The sequence below is a fragment of the Suncus etruscus genome, chromosome 4 (genome assembly GCF_024139225.1).
Source record: "Suncus etruscus isolate mSunEtr1 chromosome 4, mSunEtr1.pri.cur, whole genome shotgun sequence".
Taxonomy (NCBI): domain Eukaryota; kingdom Metazoa; phylum Chordata; class Mammalia; order Eulipotyphla; family Soricidae; genus Suncus; species Suncus etruscus.
In genome coordinates this window covers 77939494-77963664 of record NC_064851.1, presented here as the reverse complement: position 1 = coordinate 77963664, position 24171 = coordinate 77939494, and the positions used below count along the sequence as shown (strand labels likewise).

At 41.1% G+C, this 24171-nt stretch overlaps 1 protein-coding gene across 1 annotated transcript in view; it reads left to right on the top strand.

Moving 5' to 3' along the window:
* The window catches only part of SNX3 (sorting nexin 3), a 45157-nt gene that overhangs the window by 320 nt on the left and 20666 nt on the right, over positions 1–24171 (top strand). The gene's annotated exons all lie outside the window — the stretch shown is intronic.

Genomic DNA, 24171 nt, shown 5'->3' with positions numbered 1-24171 from the left:
TCGGCCCCAGGGTCGCCCCGCGCCTCGCCTCGCCTCGCCCCGCGCCCGCACCCCACCCCACCCACCCCGCGCCCCACAGGCCTCTCGGGCTGCCCTCTGCCTGGCCAGGGCGGGCGGGGGTGCTTGGGGGTGGTGGTGTCTCGGGTCGATGGTGTGTGGAGTGTCTAAGTGTCCAGGGTTCGAGGGGGCGAAGGTGAGCGAGCTGGCTCTTGGACCAGGGAGAAGGAAGGTGCTTGCAGACGAGAGGGCGTTGGTGGATTGCCAGGGCGCAACTCGAAATGACATCTGAGTCTCCAGCCTGCCTGCAGGGGGTGGATCTTTCCAGAGCCCCAGCTCTTCTTCTGGGTGTGAGAAGAGAAGGGGGGCTCTGAGAGAGAGAAAAAAAAAAAAAGTCGAAGCTTCCCGCTTCTCTTTACCCCTCAGACTTTTCTTGCCCTCCCCCGAGCTGATCGATCACTCCTGGGCCTTTCCTCCAGCACTCAGAGCTTCCCACTTTTGACAGAACCGAGTGGGAGAAGCCTGAAGTTCACCCCCGGGAGGTTGGAGCTGTGGCTGGAAGGCCCTGCTGCCTGCCAATGGGCCAGGGGCGCCGACCTCATAATCCCCAATATCACACAGACACACAGACACACACACACGCCAATGGGCCAGGGGCGCTGACCTCATAATCCCCAATATCACACAGACACAGACACACACAATCCCCAATATCACACACACACACACACACACACACACACACACACACACACACACACACACACACACCCCGGCTTTTGGGATATTTGGGGTTGTTTGTTTGTTTGCTTTTCGGTTCCTTTTCAGACCCCGCTAACTCTTCATTTCGAGATTTGCACTTCACTGAATGAAGGAATCAGCTGAAGTAGTAACTTAACACACACACTTGTCATTTTCTTAACTGGTATTTGTTGGCAAGATGTCAATCCCATGATTGGAAAAGGTGCTTAATTGAGACTTGAGTGAGTGCCTCACTTGTCAACAGTTCAGGCTCAGAGGACTTGTTCCTGGATGGGAAGTGTGTCTTCAAAAATTAATTAATATAAAACGAATCTAGCTGTTAGAGACTGATGCGCCAATTTATTTTATTAAAAAAGGAAAGCATGACAAGAGGATTGACTCAGTAATCAACATTTACATAACGAGTTACTATTAACATTTAAGTGGAATGATTTCTCAGTAACTTATTTGCTTTTTTTCATGGGATAAAAACATATTTTAGGGGCCTGAGCGATAGCACAGCGGTAGGTAGGGCATTTGCCTCGCATGTGGCCAACCCTAGACGGATCCAGGTTTGATTCCTAGCACCCCATATGGTCCCCAGAGCCTGCCAGGAACGACTTCTGAGCGCAGAGCCAAGAGTTACCCCTGAGCGCCACTGGTTGTGTCCTCAAAAGCAAACCAAACCAAAGCAAAAACACATTTTTGCGAGGCCTGAGCCTTAGCACAATGGGTTGGGCGTTTACTTTGTTCTCGTTGCCTAAGGAAGTTGTATCCCTAGTATACCATTTGGCCCCTCGAGTCTTCCCGAGTTATTTGTGAGCACAAAGCCAGGAGTAGGCCTTGAGCACTACCACATGTGGTCTCCAAACAAACCAACCCTCCTCCCCAAACCCAACAACACATATTTTACCATCTTAACCTTTTTTGGCAAGGGGAACCCCAGTTGCCTATCTTGGGGCTACTTCCTGCTGGATACCAGGTTCTGGGGGTCATTCCAAGTGTGTGTGTGTGTGTGTGTGTGTGTGTGTGTGTGTGTGTGTGTGGACTGTCATGCTTTAGCCTTTAAATCACCTCTCAAGCCCTATCTTCACCATTTTAAGTGTTCGGTTCAGTAGCAGGAGTAACCATATTCCCATTGTGGAATTTCCGGACTTTAAAAGCTATTTGCTTTTTATAATGTTGCCCCCCCACACACATGAAAAACATCAGATTTTAGGCTATTTTTTTTTTTTTTTTTTTGGTTTTTGGGCCACACCCGGCAGTGCTCAGGGGTTACTCCTGGCTGTCTGCTCAGAAATAGCTCCTGGCAGGCACGGGGGACCATATGGGACACCGGGATTTGAACCAACCACCTTTGGTCCTGGATTGGCTGCTTGCAAGGCAAACACCACTGTGCTATCTCTCCGGGCCCTAGGCTATTTTTTTTTATGTTGCCCCACACACACCCCCAAAAAGCCGATAAACATCAGATTTTAAGGTATGAAACTGTTTTGATGTTCCAGGCCTCCCTGGCCTCCCTAGGAATGTGTAAAGTGTGAGTAATCTATTTTCCTTAGCACGAAACTGCACAAATCCAGTTTGTAAGCCTACTGAAAAAGTGAAACTTTCATTTTGACTCTAGGACTGATGGATTGCCTTGGCAGGCGGTTTATGAAAACTTCCTCTTTTACCTTTATTCTCCAGCATGATTTTCTTTATTTCTTAGGCTAAAATAGAACTTGGTATTCCTGTTTATAAACTTCCATAGTTAGTACTTCCTGTCAGGCACTGAAGCAGAATCTCTTGTCTACACTTCCTCCATTGAAAAACTATAAATTTTGCTGAGTGGTATATTATCATAAATGGAATCATAAATGGTAGTTTAATTATTTTATTTACTTGGGAGGGGAGTATTGAGCCACCTGGTGTTCCTCATGGACTACTCCTAGCTCAATGCTCAGGAGTCATTGTTGGCAGTGTTCAGGTGACCCTAAATAGTGCTGGGTGTTGAACTAGGATGTGCCAGATTGAAGACAAGCTCCTTAACCTCTTATTATCTCTGGCCTGGTATATAATTACGTAAAAAATAGAAGTATAAATAGATGTGGGGAGATAACATGCTTTGTGTGAGGGAGGCCCAGGGGTCACTCCCTTATACCAACAGGTAAGGCTCCTTGTGTGCCTTGAGAAGCACCCAAGGATTTGCATTTCAACACTGCTGGGTGTGGCCCACACACCAAAAAAATCCCACCTCATATTTTATCTACAAGAGCTGATATACTTTCTGTTAACAGGATTTCTTTTTTTTTTCTTTTTTTGGTTTTTGGGCCACACCCATTGACACTCAGAGTTGCTCCTGGCTTCGGGAACCATATGGGACGCCGGAGAGCTGGAGATCAAACCGCAGTTCGTCCTAGGCTAGTGCTGGCAAGGCAGACACCTTACCTCTAGCGCCACCACGCCAACCCCAATAGCTGCTATACTTTCTGAGGGAGTTTGGCCGTACCTGGAATTGTTGACTTCTCCAAGCTTTGCTTATGGGGGAATCTTGCTATGGTGAGGATCAAATCTAGACCTCTTGCATGCATTTTAACCCTTTCTCTGGCTCCTAATGTACTATTTAAAAAATAACTTCTGAGGAGATTGGGAGATAACTCCTGCAACACACTACATTGGATCCCTGCACTGCATGCCCACCACCCCATACTGCTAGGTATGACACTGGTGGCCCTAAGCACTGAAATAATAGATAATTTAAAAAAAAATCTGAGACCCCAGGTTTAATCCTAACACTGCAAAAGTAATTAGATTATGGTATGAGTATTTGCATGTTATTTAATATATGTATTCTTTATTCTTGATTGAATCCTGGGCCTCAAACATGCAGTGCATGTGCTATACAGCTGAGCCATATCCCTTAGCCTTTTATGGTATATTGTTTGTTTTAACTTTATTGGCGGGGGGCGGGGGGTTATTGGAACTACATTTGACTGTGCCCAGGACTTACTCCTGCCTTCATGTTCTGGGTGGGTGCATTCTTATGTGTTTAGGGTTTTCTTTTTTTTTTTTTTCCTTGTTCTTTTTGGTTTTATTGTATCACATTTAGTGGTGTGTTTAGGTGTGTGTGTGTGTGTGTGTGTGTGTGTGTGTGTGTGTGTGTGTTTAGGGTTTACACCTGACACTGCTCAAGGATCACTCCTGGCCCTGCCAGACTTGGGGGACCATATGTGGTGCCAGGGATTGGACCTAGTTTAACTGAGTCCAAGGCCTTACCTGCTGTACAATTATTCTGCTCCTACTCACAATTTATGGGCTACTCTTAACTCTGTGCTTAGGGGACCATTTGGTATTGGGAATCAAACCATACATTCCAATCTTTTGAATCATATTTCCAGCCCAGCATGTGTTTTGAGGGTAATTAGTCTATTAAGTTTGATTGGCCAGTGAAATTAATAGTAAATCAGTTTTGTAATTTTATTTACTACTTTTCTAAATTGTTGTTGCTCTCTCTCCTAATATTTTACTATAGCTACATGGCAAGCCATTTTATATTTCATAGCCTGGGCCCTTTAATTGACATCATATAGTTATTTTAATTCTGGTCTTGAGAAAAATGTCCAATTTTTGTAGAATCTGATTGAAATTACTCTAATTCAGAATAATTTTATATGGATAGTGGCACTTACAATGCAAGTTTCCCAATCTCTTTATCTTCTGCTTTGAGAATGATGTTTAAGACTATTAGGATCACTTGATTATATCTCTCTGCTTTTGAAAATAATTGGTATAGTGTTAATGTTTTTTTTTCAAATTGTTCTAATATGGGTAGTAGAGACTATGATAAAGATAAAAAATTTAGGAAAGCTCAGATTCAAGAATTCTGTTGGCATTTTAAAGAGAAAGTAAAGAAAAAAATTAGCTTTATTATGTAGTTTGTGCCCTGCTGTTACTTCAGTTTTCAGGAGTTTAAGATCTACTATTGTACCTAGAAACAATTTATTTGATTTCATTTTAGCTTTGGGGACCATCCAGCAGTGCTCAAAGGTAACTCCTGGCTCTGCACTGAGAGATCACTCCTGGTGGGGCTTGGGGAATGCAGCCATATGGGGTGCTTGGGATGGAACCTGGGTCTGCCACTTGTGAAGCAAGCACCCTGTCCACTGTATTCTCTCCAGGCACAGACAATAATTTTAATCAGGAGTGAAGATAAGGCTTGTTCTTGTAGCCTGAGATAGCTCTTGATTCAAAGAATAAATTTGCCATTTATTAGTAGAGAAAGGATCAGAATCTTAAGTTTCAACTCCCCTTTGAAAATTATGTTTGGTGATGGTTCCTGCTTCACAGGACTAAAAAAAATGAGGCACATAAGTTCCTTTAGTACAGTAATTGGTACATAGTAAGTATTCAAAAACTGCCTCTTTTTCCATGCAAATTAAAGTTAGATATCATCTTGGGCCAGAGTGATAGCACAGGGCTTAGGGCTTATGCCTTGTATGTAGCCAACCAGGACGGACCTAGGTTCAATCCCCGGCATTCCATATGGTCCCTCAAGCCTGACAGGACCAACTTCTGAGCACAGAGCCAGGAGTAACCTCTGAGCGCTGGGTGTGGCCCAAAAACCAAAAATAAAAAAATAAAATAAAAGTTAGACATCATCTGCTTTTTTGTGTTTAGGAACTTATCTCAGTAAGAAACCTACGTAAGGAGCCAGAGTGGTGGTGCTAGAGATAAGGCCTCTTCTGGTCTAGGATGGACTGTGGTATGGATGCCTAAGCCAGGAGTGGTATCTAAGCGCATAGCCAGGAGTAACCCCTGAGCATCAAAAAGAAAAAAAAAAAAAAAGAAACCTACTTAAAGTAGAAGTATGCCTTTTGTTTTGTTTTGGGTCACACCTGGCTGCACTCAGGGGTTACTCCTGGCTCTACGCTTAGAAATCGCTCCTGGCAGGCTCGGGGGACCATATGGGATTCCGGGATTCGAACCACCATCCTTCTCAGAATTCAAGGCAAAAGCCTCCATGCTATCTCTCCGGTCCCAAGTATGCTTTTTTTTTTAAACTAAAATATTCACATGACTAGGTAGTTGAAATCCTTAAGGTGGACTCTGAACTGGAACAGCTGTCCTCTTCAGTTTCGGTGTTCCCTCATGGAATCTGTGCCAAGTTGCATGCAGTAAACAATTGATTTTCAGGTGCCTCATTTGACCAATCCCGGCACTATTCCTTCTTTTTTTTTAGCACTTCACTTACACTTTTTCTTCTGTTTGTCAGGGTATCCATACTAGCTATATGCTGAATTCTTGAAAGGGCTAGTCCTTGGAGCTGCAGTGTAGCACAGTGTGTAGGTTTTGTTGCAGTGCTTTCTGAATGATAATATCTCTTATATCCAAGGTCAAAGAGCACATTCCCCCCCCCCCCAGGGGCCATACCTGGTGGTGCTGGGAGCTACTTCTGACTTTGTGCTCAGGGGTCACTTCTAGTAGTTATCAAGGGACCTTGAGGAGTCAGAATTTGAACCCAGGCTTCTGTATGCATGGTGTCACTCAGCCAATTGAGCTGCTTCTCTGTCTTAGTATTGTACTTTCATTGGCACAACTGTGATTTAAAAAGAAAAGTATATAGTGCAATACTTCACCAAGTAGATTTCTTTTTTGTTGGTTTTTGGTTTTTGGTCTCTCCAGTATATTTGTGTGGGTGCTTAAGGACCATGTGGTATGGGGGATTTAAACCTGGGGCTCCCAAATGCAAAGCATGAGCTCATATCTGTTGAGTCATCTCTCTGGCCTCTAACTAAGTAGACTTAAAAATGGTTTGGCTTATCATAGATTTTGGGTCAGAGGTATCTTAAGCTTGATTATATGTATTTCATACAATAGTTCTGATACTTACTACATTACTCCTAAGAATCATTGGAAGTGGGGATTGGAGCAAGAGTACAGCAGGTAAGGCTCTTCCTTGTACACGGCTTATGTGGGTTCATTCCCTGGCATCCCATTTGGTCCCCTGTGCACTGCCAGGAGTGATTGCTGAGTGCAGATTTAGGAGTTACCCCTGAGCGTTGCCTGGGTGGTCCCAAAACAAAAAACAAAATGAATCACTCAAATCTATCCCCAAGATCTGAGCTAAAGTAGGGTCTAAGCACCACCAGGTGTGACCCAACCCCCCCCCAATTTTTACAGTTAAAATATTATCTTGGCCCTTTAACAATATAAGATTATAAAGCCTAAAAGAATAGTTTAGAGTTTTTTTTTTTTTTAATTTCTCAGCTCAACTACTTATTGTCTTCTAACTTAAGAAAGCTCACCTAGGGGCCAGAGAGATAGCACAGGAGGGACCCGGTTCGATTCCTGGCATCTCATATGCTCCCCCAGCCTGCCAGTGGTGATTTCTAAGTGCAGAGCCAGGAGTAGCCCCTGAGCACAGCCAGTGTGGCCCCCCAAAAACCAATTAATCATCAATAAATAAAGTTTAAAAAAAAAAAGCTCACCCAGAGAAAAATTCTATATATAGGTTTAGAATAGTAAATACTGCTAAGATGCTACATTTTTACTGATCATCTTTCTTCTAAAAAGAATTTACTATCAGGGCCAGAGCAATAGCACAGTGAGTAGGGTCTGTGCGTGGCTGATTGGGTTTGATTGCCAGCATTCCATATGGTCCCTTGAGCTTGCCAGGAGTAATTTCTGAGTGCAGACCCAGTAATAACCCCTGAGCACTATCAGATATGGCCCCCAAACAAAAACAAACAACAAACAAAAACCAAACCTGAGCCAAAATATGGCTCTGTAGTAAAGTGTCTGCTTGAAATAGGTAAGGTCCTGAGTTTGGACCACAAAACAAAAAGTATTAGCAAACTTTACTACTTAGCTCTATTTTAATTTGAATCCAATTTAAACAGTAATTTTTATAACTGTCAAATGATGGATATTTAGTAAACTTGCTGGGATCATCATCTCTTGATATATACATATTACAAATCATTAATTTGTTAATAAAACACTGTTATATATCTCAAAAAAATACTAGTACAGGATCAGAGAGACAGATCAGACAGATCAGAGGTTAAGGCACTTTCTTTGCACATTGCTTACCCAGATGTGATCCCTAGTACTGAGCACCACCAGGAGTGATCCCTGACTACAGCCAGGAGTAAGCCCTGAGCATGGCTGGTGTACCCTCCAAAATGAATGTTGATGATGATGATGAACACTGTATAATTTCATATAATTTCTAATAACAACATTTTTTTGTTATTTTCCTACTCTTTCTTTTGTTTGTTTTTGCTTTTGGGGGTCACATTGGGCAATGCTCAGGAATTACTCCTTTTTTTTTTTTTTTGGCGCTTTGAAATTAACTCCTGGCTGGCTTGGGGGACCACATGAGATGCCAGGGATTAAACTCAGGTTGGTCACTTATAAGTCAAATGCCCTACCTGCTGTGTTATTGCTCCTACTCTTTTATACCTGTTAGGTTTGAGGGAACCAGAGCTTATTCCATCTAAAAGGACCCAACCCTGGACAAGAAAATTTATTGATTTTTATTTTTATTTTATTTGAGCAATTCAATTATGCTCACCTGGGAGCTTTAGAAATTGTGAAGATTCTCTTTAAATTGGGTTAAAGTGGGGTTTGGGAAGTTATTTTCTTTTTATTTGTTTTTGTTTTTTGGGTCACGTACTGCTGCAGTCAGAGGTTATTCCTGGCTCAGAGCTCAGAAATCACTCCTGGCAGGCTCGGGGACCTTAGGGGATGCTGGGATTCGAACCACCATCCTTCTTGGGTCAACTGCATGCAAAGAAAACGCCCTACTGCTGTGCTATCTCTCCAGATCCTGGGAAGTACTTTTTAAAAAGCCTCCTTAGGGGCCAGAGCAATAGCTCAGTAATAGGGTGTTTGCCTTGCACATGGTCGACCTGTGGGGCTGACCTGGATTCGATTCCCGGCATCCCACATGGTCCCCCTGAGCCTGCCAGGGGAGATTTCTGAGCACAGAGCCAGGAGTAACCCGTAACCTCTGAGCACTGCCAGGTATGGTCCAAAAACCTAAATACATACATATATAAAAACACCATTAGCCAGGGCCTTTTACTGATACACAGCAAGGATTGTTTATTGCTTTATCATGCTCTCTGTGAGAAGCAGCAGGCTGTAGAGAAGTGTGAGTAAAATAGATGGATAAGAGAGATTAGTAACCTTGATGGGATTTTTAAAAGGAGGCAAATTCAAATTAGTAAATAGAAATGGATTCTGACAATGGCAGAAGTTTAGAATGAAACTAAAAGCCTGGCAACCTTCAAAGCTTTGCTAAAGAGGCATTGATGATATTTGCTAAGCCAAGTTGTTTTGTTTTGGTTTAGTTGTTTTTTTTTTTGAGGGGGGATGAACAGTGTTCAGGGGTTCACACAGTGCTGAGGATTGAATTTGGGCCAGCCATGTGCAAAGAAGCTGTCTTGTCTCTGACGCCAGGTTAAATTTTTTCTTTTATGTGCAATGGTCGGTCTGGGGCTGTCATTCTGTTATGACTATCAACTTTCAGCATCACTTTTTTTTTTAATCCAAGGGAAAGGCATTTTCCCTTTCTGTTGCCATATGTAGACAGAGGATGCTGGGGAATTTAGTCTAGTTAGGCATCAGGTGAAGAAAAGAAAAAACAACACTGTTTGTCTTGCTATTGTAGCAAACTAGTGATAGATCTCTCTAAGGTCCGTTAGCTCCTGATAAAGATGGTTTTAGCAGTATTCTGTACCCATCTGTTACTTCTTTTCCCTTTATTGCTGGTGTCTGAAATTTTAACATTTAGAGAAAATTAATATGATTTGCAATAAAATTGAACTCTAGTTTTGACAGTCATTCTGAGTTTTGATCTCTTCCTATGAATTAATTATGAGTAGAGAAAGACAGCAAACATGAAGACTTAGCTTTTCTGATGAGGTATACCACAGAACTGAGTTTTAGTTAGAATTAGTTATAATCGACAATTAGGGCCGGAGAGATAGCATGGAGGTAAGGCATTTGCCTTTCATGCAAAAGCTTGGTGGTTCGAATCCCGGTATCCCATATGGTCCCCCGAGCCTGCCAGGAGCGATTTCTGAGCATAGAGCCAGGAGGAACCCCTGAGCGCTGCAAGGTGTGACCCCCCCCCCCAAAAAAAAGACAATCAACATATATTGCTTTCAGTGAATTTTGAAAATTATACCATTTTACATAAAAGCATTTCAGTCAGTTTGCTGACAGTGAAAGATGGAATGTTTGACTAAAACAAGTGAGATTAGTATCTTTCTTTTTTTTAAATTAAGTTCACTTTTTGGTGGCCATACTCACCTGTGTTCTGGACTTACTCTTGCTTGCTGCTCAGGGATCACTTCTTTTGGGACTTGGGACCATATGTGATACCTGAGATTAAACTCAGGTCAGCAGCATGAAAGACAAACGCCTCACCAACATTGTACCAACCACTTTTATACCACTTGGACAAAGTTGAATGTTCTAAAACCATCTCTTCCTTTTCTTGAAAAGTTAGCTAATCTAGCATTTATGTAGCATAAAATAATAGAAATCAGAAGCATTTGGAAAATCTTCATTTGAAAACACAGAATTGTGGGGTAAATTTCCTACTTAAGATGCCAGAAGTGAATGAAGAAATGGCAGCTAAATATAATACTGCTAATTAGATTTTTTTTGGATTATACATTCATCAATTGCCAATAGGATCTTAAAGCAAGCCCCATTGCTTGCTGGGAGATGACTGATATTCTTCCCTTTAGAGGAAAAGTTTTTACGAAGACAACATTTTGATTTGAGAAGTATTAATTGCTTTTATACTAAATTCAGCCACAAGAATTTTCTGTTTATTTTTCCTATGCAGAGTCTTCAATAAATTCCTTTGAATAATCAAAGAGAAAGAATGATGGAGATGAATGATGCTACCTGTCTTCATTACAGCACTATTTATACTAACCAGGATCTGTATAAAATAGGCACCAAATAACAGAAGTTGTTAAAGACATTTTATATTCAATAAAATGCTGTTCAGTTATAAGAAATGATAAAAACCCCATTTTTTTTTGTTACAAAGCAAGTGGAACTAAAGATGGACCTGTTACGTGAAATATGTCAGAGACACCAGTGATCTTATTCAAGTAGTATATAAACAAAAAGAATAGACAATTGTGAATGTATATAAACCCTACAAGGGATTGAGAAATACCTTACATATGGGCAATCCAGGTTTGATCCAGAGCACCACATATGTGGCCCACTGAGTACTGCTGGATGTGGCTTCCTGCCACCCCTCCAAGAAAAGGTTAAAAATAAAGGATTATAATAAAGGATTATTATTATATAGGCTCTGATTAAAGAAAATTTAAAAAAGCTTTATAGATTGAGTAGACCATTGGCTACGACTTTAGGTTAGTAGATTAATTTGTTCATTTTGGTTTGGGGGCTAGCTCTAAGCTCAGGAATCAAGCCTATTGGTGCTCAGAATTCAAACCCTGATCAGCCACTTACAAAGCAAGCACTGCTGTATCTGCTGTATTATCACTCTGGAACTCAGGTTAGCAGATTATTTTAAGACTGTTCTTTGGACTGGAAACATACAGTGTGTAAGGCTTTTGCCTTGCATCTGCCTGACCAAGATTCTATCCCCAATACCTTTATGGTTCTCAGAGCCCCACCAGGAGTGATCCTTGAGTAGTGGAGATTCAAGAGTAAATCCTGAGCACTGACCAAAAACCAAAATCAAACTAAAACAAAAAAAGACTATTCAGAGCCAGAGAAATAGCACAGCAGTAGGGCATTTGCCTTGCATGCAATTGATCCAGGATGGATGGTGGTTTGAATCATGGCATCCCATATGATCCCCGTGCCTGCCAGGAGCAGTTTCTGAGCACAGAGCTAGGAGTAACCCCTGAGCACCAAAAAAAAAAAAAAAAAAAGAAGCTATACCCCTTCAACCCTAGAGTCATGGGGGATATGTTCTAAGACCCTCAGAGGCTTTCTGAAATTGCAGCTATTAAGTACTCAGCCCTGTATACACTTTTTTTTTCCCATGCATACCTATGGCCAAGTGGTACACAGAAACTTTCAAGCTTAATACTAGAGGACCATATGGTTCCAGGGATCAAATTAAGGCTTTTTACATGCCAAGTGCACTCCAGCCCTTTTGGCTATCTCCTCGATCCCTATTATGTGTTTAATTTGTAAATTTAATTAAGTTTACATTAATCATTAGTTAAAGTTTAATTTAAGATCCTGAAGACAAAGTACAAGGTTTAGCTACTTGTAGGCAACTAACTACAGTTTGATCCCTGACATTGCATATGGTCCCCCAGCATCTCCAGGAATGGTCATTGAGCACATCTGTATGAGCCAGTGATTCAAGAAAAAAAAATCTGTAGGATTTTTAGGAATGGTGATAAAATGGATTATAATAACACTAATAAAGAGAGTTACATAAATTAAACATAATTTTAAACTGCAAGTATCTGAGAACATGGGAAGTAAGACCCTGGATAAAGGTCAGAATTACTATATCTGTTTTCTGGTTTGTAAAAGTCCCTAGACCTTCACAAGATAATTTGCTTAAAGACTGCCCCTGAAGTAATTTCCTATTCTGTAATTGATGTAGGTCTCTCAAAGGTCTGGCTGTGGCCATGAAAGAGGATGTGCTTCCCAAATTCTTTGTTGCTCTTCTCTTCTTTATAAACTCCCCAGGTAAAGTCTGTTAGAGTAAAACAGTGAAAAGTTTTTATAAGAAAACCAGAGACACTAATCAAAATATTAAATTTATTTTTATGGTAAGCTCATAAATTAATTTTGCCCCTGAATCTATAGACTGATGTGCACTTTGTATACACTTTTAAATGGTAAAGGATTCTGGGCTAGCCAACTTGAATATGCTACACAGCCAAACAACTTGAGTCCTCTAGGCCTAGATAACTTCCATTTTCATAACTTTGTAATTTAAACTTTTGGTGCTTGAACAAGTCACTTTGTATATATAAAGATTGTTAGAATTAATTTGTTTGGGGCCTATTTGGATAGTGCTCACAGCTTACTTCAGGCCCTGCGTTCCTGGTGGTGCTTGGTACCATAGATGGTGCCAGATATCAGAACTAGGACTAGCCACATGCAAGGAACCAACCCCCCCCCCCACACACACACACACAATACTATCTCTCGAGTCCAGATTGTTTTGGCCCTACTTTTTAAGGGCACGTCTTGGTAACTTGTACCATAAGAGCTTGAACTTTTTTTTTCCTTTTTATTTTTTTATTTTTATTTTATTTTTTTAAATTTTATTTATTTATTTTATTTTATTTTATTTTTTTGGTTTTTGGTTTTTGGTTTGTGGGCCACACCTGGCGTTGCTCAGGGGTTACTCCTGGCTGTCTGCTCAGAAATAGCTCCTGGCAGGCACGGGGGACCACATGGGACACCGGATTCGAACCAACCACCTTTGGTCCTGGATCAGCTGCTTGCAAGGCAAACAACGCTGTGCTATCTCTCCGGGCCCTTTTTTTTTTCCTTTTTATTTGGATTATACCCCATGGTGCTCAGAGGTTACTCCTGGCTCTGCGCTCAGAAATTGCTCTCAGGGGACCATATGGGGTGCCAGGATTCAAACCACCTTCCATCCTGGGTTAGCTGCATAGCTGTATGCAAGGCAAACGTCCTACTGCTGTGCTCTCTCTCTCTCTGGCCCCCAAGAGCTTGCTTCACTGCCTGTTGTGACCCAGAGCAAGTTAATTAATTTGCTTCCCCTTAGCCCTTTTACTTTTTGAGCCATACCTACTAGTGCTGGGAGCTACTACTGGCACCTTCATGCTAAAGGACCATTTGGTTCTGGATATCAGATCCAGGCTCCTGCATGCTAAGCATGTAATCCAGCATTTCCACTCTGGCAACCCCTAATTATTTTTTTAATTTGATAAAATGAAATTTTAGAGATTGAATGTGACATGTGTCAGTGTTTGCCATACATGAAATATCCAGTAAGTGATAGGTATTGAGTAAGAATAGTTTACATTTAGTTAATTATTTAAAAAAACTGGATCATGTTGTAAAATTTTTTAAATATATTTAAGCACCATGATTACAAACATATCTGTAGTTGCGTTTCAGTTATAAAAAAGAATACTGCCCTTCACCAGTGCAGCCTTCCTACTACCAATGACCCCATCTATCTTCCCCCTCCACCCCCTAACTATTTAAGACAGGCATACAATTTCTCTCACTTAATACCATTGTCATGATAGTTGTTAGTGTAGTTATTTCTCTAACTGAACTCACCACTCTTTGTGGTAAGCTTCGTACCTTGGGCCAGTCCTTCCAGCCCTCATCTCTATTGTCTCTGGGTGTTGTTATAATAATATCTTTAATTTTTCTTAAATTCCACAGATAAGTGAGACTATTCTGTGTCTATCTCTTTCCTTCTGACTTAATTCGCTCAGCATAATAGTATTCATGTCCATCCATGTGTAGGAGAATTTCATGACTTTATTTTTCCTGATGGCTGCATAGTATTCCATTTTGTATATGTACCACACTTTAATTATCCACTCATCTGTTGTCAGGCATCTAGGTTATTACCAAATTCTGGCTATTGTAAATAGTGCTACAATGAATATAGGTATTCCAAATGTATTTTTGTATTGTGTTTTTGTGGTTCTAGGATATATCTGTAGGAATGGTATTGCTGGTTCATATGAGAAATCAATTTTTAGTTCTTTTGAGGAATTTACATATTGTTTTCCATAAAGGCTGGATTAGATGCATTCCCACCAGCAGTGAATGAGAGTTCCTTTCTCCCCACACCCCACCAGCACTGGTTATTCTTCTTTGTGATGTGTGCCAGTCTCTGTGGCATGAAATGATACCTCATTGTTGTTCTGTTTTGCATTTTCTTGATTAATGATGTGGAGCATTTTTTCATGTGCTTTTGTCCATTTGTATTTCTTCTTTGAGAAGGTGTGTTCATTTCTTCTCCCCGTTTTTTAAAGGAGTTAAATGTTTTTTTTTCTTGTTAAGTTCTGTCAGTACCTTGTATATCTTAGATATTAGCCCCTTATCTGATGAGTATTGGGTGAATAGTTTCTTCCATTCTGTGGGTGGCCTTTGTGTCTTCCTCACTATTTACTTTGAGGTGCAAAAGCTTCTCCACTAGATATAGTCCTATCTGTTTATCTCTGCTTCCACTTGTTTGGAGAGTGATGTTTCCTCTTTGAAGATGCTTTTAGTCTCAATGTCACAGAGTGTTTTACCTACATGTTCTTCTATATACCTTATAGATCTGGATTTGATAGGTTTGGATTTGACCTTTGTGCATGGTGTTAGATGGAGGTCCGAGTTTACATTTTTGCATGTGGCTGACCAGTTGTCCTAGCACCACTTGTTGAAGAGGCTTCCCTTGCTCCATTTTGTGTTTCTTGCTCCTTTATCAAAGATTGATTGTATGTCTGGGACACATACAATGGGACTCAAGTTTATTCTATTGATCTGAGAGTCTGTCTTTATTCCTATACCAATACTGACTTAATGACTATTGCTTTGTAGTACAATTTAAAGTTGGAGAAGGTGATGCCTCTCATCTTTTTCCTCAGGGTAGCTTTATCTGTTTGTGGGTGTTTATTGTTCCAAATGAATTTCAGGAGTATTTGATACACATTTTTTTAATTTTTTATTTTTAATTATGAGAAAAATGATGCAAAGAGGACAGGTAAAGTTACAGTGAAAGGACAATCGCCCATAAACAGAGTTCTCAGAAGAAATCCCCTTGCTGACGCCTATTTATTGAACTTACAGTCAAAGAACATTAAGAAAAATAAGGCAGAACCCATGTACAATTACTTTGTCCACAAGTCCCCAGATTGTAGTACATTATAACATTTCTTAGCAGTACACAAAGCAACCTAAGGCCATGAGATTTATGTGACTCCTTAAACATTGAAGGCATAGTATATTTTTTACATTTTCATGTACATGCATATTAGTTTAAGTTAACATCAAAAGTTTAAGTGTTTGTTTTTTTTTAAGGTTTAGAGTCAAAGGAGCACAGTAAAAACGGTTAGAGTGGCAAATATTGTTTGCATAGGCCCACCAAAATATGGGGGACATGGAAAGGAAAAGCCTTGGTCTAAATACAAGGAGACCCCTACCCCTGAAGTTTCCTGGCATAAGACCTACTCTAGGCTCCAGGCAAACTAGTTTATTCAATCCAAGTCATTGTCTGTAGTGCCAATACAGTTTATTTTTCATGCAGTCCTATTGTTGGCATCAGGTTTCTGTATTAAAGATCCTGGAATCTGTACATTCTACATTGAAGTCAGGCTGGTGTGGAGTATCCTCTAGTTTCACCTCACAATTAAGGGGCAATACAGAAAGCCCTGTCCAGTAAGCAGGTCATTGTTGTTATTAAGTCTTCTCAGTGTTAAGGGAAGTCTCATTTGAGTAGGTCTATGTCAGAGCAGCAGTAGGGTCTTCCCTGGTAGAGGATTGCCTCGAGGTGATGTTATAGACAACCTTGGATGTTTCATAGATGTCTTCTCTAGATCAGGGGTGAATGGAGAATGCCCATTCTTCTGAGGCTTGTGCCAGGTCTTTATGTCAATGTTCAGGGTGTAAGGTCCCATTGCACTACAAGATTTGTGTGTTCCCATCTCTATTAGATAAGAACTTATTGGTATGTATAGTATTTTCCCGTTTTAGTGTGCCTAGGCAAACAAGAAATAAAGCCACGTGGCGTTATCAGAGTATATGGGGACGTAAGAACACGTCCAACAATACCCATGACTTGGTTCAAACATAAGCATTAAACTGATTCTTTCACACCAAATTCCATATTGAACAGTTCACAAAGAGAAGACAAAAAAATGGGGGGATCGTCACTGTATAAGAGAATATTCAGCAAAAGTTATAGCCGTCAAAAAAACACATAAAATGTTGAAAAGACATACGTGTCCTTTCTGTGCCTTTTGGAATAGTTGGGTAGGTGTTAACTCCAGGGCACCACTTTGGTCTGTGACTTAGGACTCTACAGTACTTAAATTAAAAAGGGTAAATGAGGAGTAATGATGATAGGGGTTAAGAGAGTTAAGGAGAAAAATGATCTTTTGTAGGGGTGTGCGAAAGGGCAGAGTACAAAATGGACATTCTGCATACATAAAAACATAATTCAATGATAGTGAGTACTATTAATTACCAGAGCCTGCGTCAAGAAGCTGGGAGGCCGGAAGTTCAGAGCCCCACCCACACCCTCCCTAAGAAGCCGAATGGGGGAAAGCCTAGGGTACCTTCAAGCTCCGCCAAGGGACCCAACTCGCTGGCTTGCCCAGGCATGTGGCCCGGGGAAGCCCTGGAGATCTGGAGCAAGGCGGTAGAGGGGTGCTGGGGTTACCCAAGTCCTGCACCTCCCCCCCCCCCCCCCCGGCCTGGTTAAGAAGGCCTCTGGCATGGTGGAGGCCTGCCGAACCCCATGCTGCTAGACTCCAGCTCCCAGGAAGGAAAGAGATCCTTCAATAAGCTGGGAGGCCGGAAATTCAGAGCCCTACCCAGACCCTCCCTAAGGAGCCGAATAGGGGAAAGCCTAGGGTACCTTCAAGGTCTGCCAAGGGACACAAATCGTTGGCTTGCCCAGGCATGTGGCCCGGGGAAGCCCGATCCACATTTTTTTTTGTTTTTGTTTTTTGGGTCACACCAGCAGCACTTAGGGGTTACTCCTGGTTCTATGCTCAGAAATCGTCCTGGCAGGTTGGGGGGGGGGGCATATGGGATGCCAGGATTCGAACCACCGTCCTTCTGTATGCAAGGCAAATGCCTTACCTCCATGCTATCTCTCCAGCCCCTGATCCACTTTTTTGAAGAATGTCATGGTTATCCTTAGAGGTATTACATTAAATCTGTACAATGCTTTGGGGAATTTTGCCATTTTAATGACCTGATTCTGTCTGGGTGCAGTATTTTAGGTAAAGCATTCATTTCATTGAGTTTTGTCACTATATCTCACCACTGCCTTCTGGCCTTGAGGATATCTTGTGACAGGTCTGCTTTAAATTTTAAGGATGCTTTTTTTGTACATAATTTTCCTTTTTGATCTTGCTGCTTTCAGTATTCTATATCTGTGGGATTCATCATTGTGACTAAGATGTGTCTTTGGGTGCTTTTCTTTGGATGTCTTTTAGCTGTTCCTCTTCAGGCATGCAGGATTTGATTGCATGGAGTCTTTAACTCTGGAGTTTCTCTGCAATGATGTCCTTGACTATTGATTCTACTTGGGGATTTTCTTCCTAGGTCTCTGAAACTCCAATGTTCTTATGTTGTTTCTGTTGAGTTTGTCAGAATCTTCTATTTTTGTCTGTTCTCATTCTTTGAGGATTTTTTCCATTGTCTGATCACTTGCTTTAAGCCTTTCTAATCCCTTCTGTTGTATGGAGTTGTTATGCATCTCATCTTCCAGCTCCCTGATTCTGTCATCAGTTGCTGTTACTCTGTTGGAGAGGCTTTCCAGTAAGGTTTTCACTTTGCCTACCACGTTTTTCAGTCCTGTTATTTCTGTTTAGAGTTTTCTCATTTCTATTTTTCATATTCTGTTGGTTCTTATTTGTGTTTTGTTCATCTTGATCCATGCTTTCTTTTGAGTTTAATGAACATCCTCCATATTTCTTCTCTAAGCTCCTTATTTTGAGGCAAATAAGTGGTTGGCACTTTTCAGGTCATCCATCAGCGTTGCCATCTTCCTTCTCTATACATGGTGTTGCCCTTTGTTTTTTCCTCATTGTCATGCTTGTAGTGTGATGTTTTCTATATGGTGTACTATGCTTATTTGGCTATAATATTTTCGTGGCTGCAAAGTGGAGCAGCCACTTTCTTCTGTGGGCGGTGTTAGCTTACCTCTGCTGGTGTGCTATCAGGAGATGTTGTCTCTTTAGGAGCTTTAGGCTCCTTTAGGAGTCCTTTAGGAGCTGTTGGGCGCAGTGGTTTACAGTTTATTATGGAGCAGAGCAGGGGCTATTCCAAATGTGTCTCATGTGCTGAAGCACAAGGCAGGAATCGTAGGTGTTTTATTTTACAGGGGCTGGGGTGATGGTGCAGCTGTAGGGCGTTTGTTTGCCAGGAGCGACTTCTGAGTGCAAAGCCAGGAGTAACCCCTGAGTGTCAATGGGTGTGGCCCAAAAACCAAAAAAAAAAAAAAAAAAGTATAAACAGGTTTTATTTGGAGGTTCTGAGGAAGAGAAGGAGAAGATAAGAAAGAGTAATGTGGGCCGGAAAGGTGGCGTTAGAGGCAAGCGCTAGCGTAGCATGGACCCTGGTTCTATCCCCCGGCATCCCATATGGTCCCCCCAAGCCAGGGGCGATTTCTGAGAGCACCCCTGAGCGTCAAACGGGTGTGGCCCAAAAACAAAACAAAACAAAAAGAGTAATGTGCTCAAGAGTGAGCAGAAGCTTATCCATAGACAGAGAAAATAATCCATAGTATATATCCCAGAATTAGTTTAAAAGTACACATCTTGAGGGCCAGACAGATAGCACAGCGGTAGGGCATTTGCCTTGCATGTGGCTGACCCTGGAAGGACCTGGTTCAATTCCCGGTATCCCATATGGTTCCCAAGCCTGTGAGGGGTGATTTGAGGGGAGGGGGCTCAGCGTAACCTTATTCTGAAAATAGTCAGCTGAAACATCTTATTGGGCCTGGAGAATTTATTTCCATGTGAAGCAAGTACTGTAAGCCTCACTCCCTCTCCAACCCTTTAAAGTTCTTTCACTGATTTCCACATAATAGCTTTACCTAAAATAACTTTGCATCCTGTTTCCTGTTCAATTTTTCCCCCCTTGTTTTTGGGCCCCACCCATCTTAGTAGTAAGCCAGGACTTCTGGCTCTGTTCTTAGCCAGAATGTTATGGTGATCATTCAGATTCCTCTTCTGTTCTTCTGTGCTCTGCTATTCACATTGAGTAATTTGAAATACTGTTTTTTTGTTTTGTTTTGTTTTGTTTTGTTTTTTACTTTTTGGGCCACATCCTGTGACACTCAGGGGTTACTCCTGGCTTTGCGCTCAGAAATCACTCCTGGCTCGGGGGACCATATGGGACGCCAGGGGATCGAACTAAGGTCCTTAGATTGGCCGCGTGCAAGGCAAACAAACACCCTGGCCCCTGAAGATACTGGGTTTTTTGTTTGTTTGTTTTTTGGTGCCACACCCATTGACGCTCAGTGATTACTCCTGGCTACTGCTCAGAAATTGCTCCTGGCTTGGGGGACCATATGGAGTGCCTTGGGATCGAACCTCTTTTTGTCCTAGGCTAGCACTTGCAAGGCAGACACTTACCTCTAGCACCACCGCTCCAGCCCCAAAATACTGGTTTTTTTGTTTTTTTTTGTGGTTTTTGGGTCACACCCGGCAGTGCTCAGGGGTTATTCCTGGCTCCAGGCTCAGAAATTGCTCCTGGCAGGCACGGGGGACCATATGGGACGCCGGGATTTGAACCGATGACCTCCTGCATGAAAGGCAAACGCTTTACCTCCATGCTATCTCTCCGGCCCCCAAAATACTGGTTTTTAACAGCTTCTTAGAATAACCTAAAATATGAGACTAGAGTAATAGTACAGTGGCTAGGGTGCTTGCTTACCTTGCATGCAGCCAACTCTGGTTTGATTCTTGCATCCCATATGGTCCTCTGAGCTCTGCCAGTAGTGATACCTGAGAATAGAGTTAGGAGTATATCCTGAGCACCAGTAGGTGTAAACCCCCCACCCAAAGAAAAGAAATAAAAGATCACCCAAAATACTGATGTTCCAATTTCACCTGAGACTAATTTGAATGAGATTCAGTAGGTGGTGCACTTGAGGTGTGGGTGGGTGTTTCTTAGTTGAAGTGATTAAGAACAGGCAAGCTGGCAAAAGGATCTTATGCTATTAATAGGCAGTGTTCTTTGCATGATCTTATATATAAATGCTTTTGAATCAGTGAACAAAGTTTTCTTTATAATAGAATTAGTTCCATTAAAGATTGCTTATTGGACACTTTGCTGAGTTTGCAACAAAAACTTGTTGAAATGCACAAATAAAGAATATGTAGAAAGTAGGGGATTGTTTATATCATTATTAAACCTGTTTAATTTCTTTTCTGTTGTTTAGAAATTATACCATATAGAATACTTCTTTTAAAGTAAAGGGAAATTGTATCACTGGAAGTCTTTTTTTTTTTTTTTTCTTAAAAGGAAAGAAACTAAACTAAATACCTTGGCTTAGTGACAATCTACATTTCAAAGGTTTTCTGGACTGAAAGCTTTTTATTTGCTTAAGTGACTTCTCCCTAGACATATTTAGAGTTCATCTAGGTTATAAACCATATCTCCAGGTATTTATGCAGTTCCAAATTGGGTAAAATAATTATCAAAAGTACTGAAGGACGAGGTAATAGCTTAAGCACTTCTCAGCTTATCCTTTATATCTAGACGTAGATATTTGGAGCAATGCAGTCCTTTAATAAGAATTGTAGTGGGGCATCCACTTACATCTCTGAGGATCAGTTGAATAGAATATGGTCTATTGAGTATACTTTTGATGTTGTTGCCAGTCTCTCTCTTTAAATGTACATGTGACACTATCTGAAGAAATACTAGAAACACCTAGTAAACATTTTTCTAATATCTATTGTTGGGCTGTATTCACATGACCACATTTTGAGGCTTGGTTTTCTGCTTGGCTATCAGTGATAATCAAGTTACGTATAGGGTATCTCTGAGCTGCTGACTTTAATAGGTCAGCCTGTGAAATTAAAGGTAAGACCCAGCTTTTTGAAGAATAGTATGTTAGACTTGAAGAAAGCACTTGTCCGAGAGCTTTCTTGCTTCTTGTATAATGCTCATTTTATTTTTGGTGATTTTTATCCTATGTGGTTAATAATTTGTGGAAAACTGTTGCTTTCTCTCTAATGTAAATAGCCTGGCATCCATGTCCCCCCCTGACTATCTTCAGGAGTAGTCCCTAAGTGCAGAGCCAGAAGGTAAGCCCTGGGTACCCTAAAACTAAGTCTAAGTCATGCTCAGGGACCAGGCAGTGAGTGGGGAGCCATGCAATGCTAGAGGAGGAGGCAGACAAAACTTGTATACTAACTCTTTGAGCTCTTTCTCTGGCCCTAGGTTTTGGTTTTTAAAACATAAAGTATACTGTTTGTACAACTGAAATAATTTAAATATGGATTGCGTATATCAATGTTAAATGTACTCTGCAATTTTGGGGGGATGTGTTACTTGGTTGGTTGGTTTTTTGGGCCACACTTGGTGGTGCTCAGGGTTTACTCCTGGCTCTGCGCTCAGGAATTGTTCCTGGCAGGCTCTGGGGACCATATTGGATGTCAGGGATTGAACCCAGGTCCCAGATCAAGCGTGTACAAGCCAAATGCCCTACCACTGTGCTTTTATGCCAGCCCCTACATTTGGTTTTATAGGAGATTGTCCTTAAGAATGTTTTACTGGTTTTGGGATGTGGCTCAGTGTAGAACACTTGCCTTAGATGTGTAGTTTTAGTTCCTAGTATGTCCTTCAAAGGAGGATAAGAAGGAAGAGAGGATGAAACAGAACAGACACTTGGTGGTAAAGAATTTTTCAGTTTGTACTCATTATTTGTAAATGTCAAAAGATTAACAAACCAAATGTAACAAAAATAACAGTTGGTGAATAATACAGGAAAATATTAGAACCTCTTACTAAAAGAGGTAATAAAAATAGCTTAGATTTATTGGAAATTCTGTATGCTAGGTGCAGTTTAAACTTTTTCCTTTCTTATTGAAGTACCCACCTAGCAGTACTCAATGGTTGCTCCTGGCTTTGCTTTGAGTATGTTGTAATGCCCATGTAATACGTTCTCAACCCTTTGAGTTATTTCTTCAGCCCATGTTACCTTGTTTGATCACTACAGCAGTTGTCTAGGATAAGATTGTCTGGGGCTGGAGAGATAGCATGGAGGTAAAGCATTTGCCTTGCTTGTAGAAGGACAGTGGTTTGAATCCCAGCATCCCATATGGTCCTTTGAGCCTGCCAGGAACAATTTCTGAGTGTAGCCAGGAGTAACCCCTGAGCACTGCCAGTGTGACCCAAAAACCAAACCAAACAAAGAAACAAAAAAAGCATGATTGTCCAGAATTATCATTGTAATTCAAGTCAAAATAATGGTCCTTTGTGTTTTTTTTCTTCTCCAAATAGTAAAGGAATTTTATAGGTTGTTTTAACTTTCATTCCATCATTTTTTGTTGTTGTTATTGGTTTTTTTTTGTTTGTTTTTTGGGCCACACCCGGTGATGCTCCTGGCTATGTGCTTAGAAATCGCTCCTGGCTTGGGGGACCCTATGGGACACCAGGGGATTGAACCGTGGTCTGTCTGTCCTAGGGTAGTGCCGGCAAGGCAGATGCCTTACCTCTCCATGCCACTGTTTCGACCCCTCATGCCATCATTTTTAATAAATTTGCTAATTTATAGATTAGCAAATTGAGATACAGGTTTTCTTGCCCAAATCAAAGCAAAGTTCTGTTGCCGGAATTTGAGCCTAAAATAGAGACTGAATATTAGGAAGTTTGTACTTTAATTTTTGAGTAAATCTCTAAGATTTAGAACAAAGTAAAAGTTGGCAAGGTTGCAGATTTTTATTTTCTTTCTCTGTAGCAGAAATAGTATGATCATCAGAAGTTTTATTAAACAATATACTAAAAATCATCTCATTTTCAGCCTCCATTTCTATAATTGAAGCATTGAAATGTTTCTCATTTATATTTTCCATGTGGTTTATGGTCTCTATTAATTTATTTTCATAAAACTTTACTTTTCCTTCTCCTATTTGCTCATGTTCTTTTTATATTTATTTTAAGGTTGAAAATTAGGGGGGTTGACTGAAAAAATGGGGGGGGGGTCCATACCAAATGTGTTCAGAATTTACTTCTCACTCTGTGCTCAGGGACCATTCCTGGTGGAACACAGGGGTCCATACGGAATGCCAGGGATTGAACTGTGTTGTGTAGACCAGGTGGCCATGTGAAAGGCAAGTGCCTTCTTAGTACTATCTCCAGTCCCTGAAATATCCTTTTTAAGAAGGACATTTATAGCTATAGGTTTTCTTCAAAGACTACTTTAATCGTTTATTGAATCACCTTTTGAGCTAGTCAGATGAGGTTTGATAGTTTTTTCTAAGTTTGCTATTAATTTGAAAACTTATTTTTTTTTTAGTTTTTGGGTCACACCTGGTGACGCTCAGGGGTTACTTCTGGCTAAGCGCTCAGAAATCGCTCCTGGCTAGGAGGGCACCATATGGGACATCAGGGATGGAATCCAGGTCCATCCTGGGCAACCTGGTGCAAAGCAAACACCCTACCACTGTGCTATTACTATTGCTCCATGGAAAACTTTTTAAGGAACTTATTTTCCTAGCATTAAATTTTGTTAGTCTGAGGAAATGTCTCGGG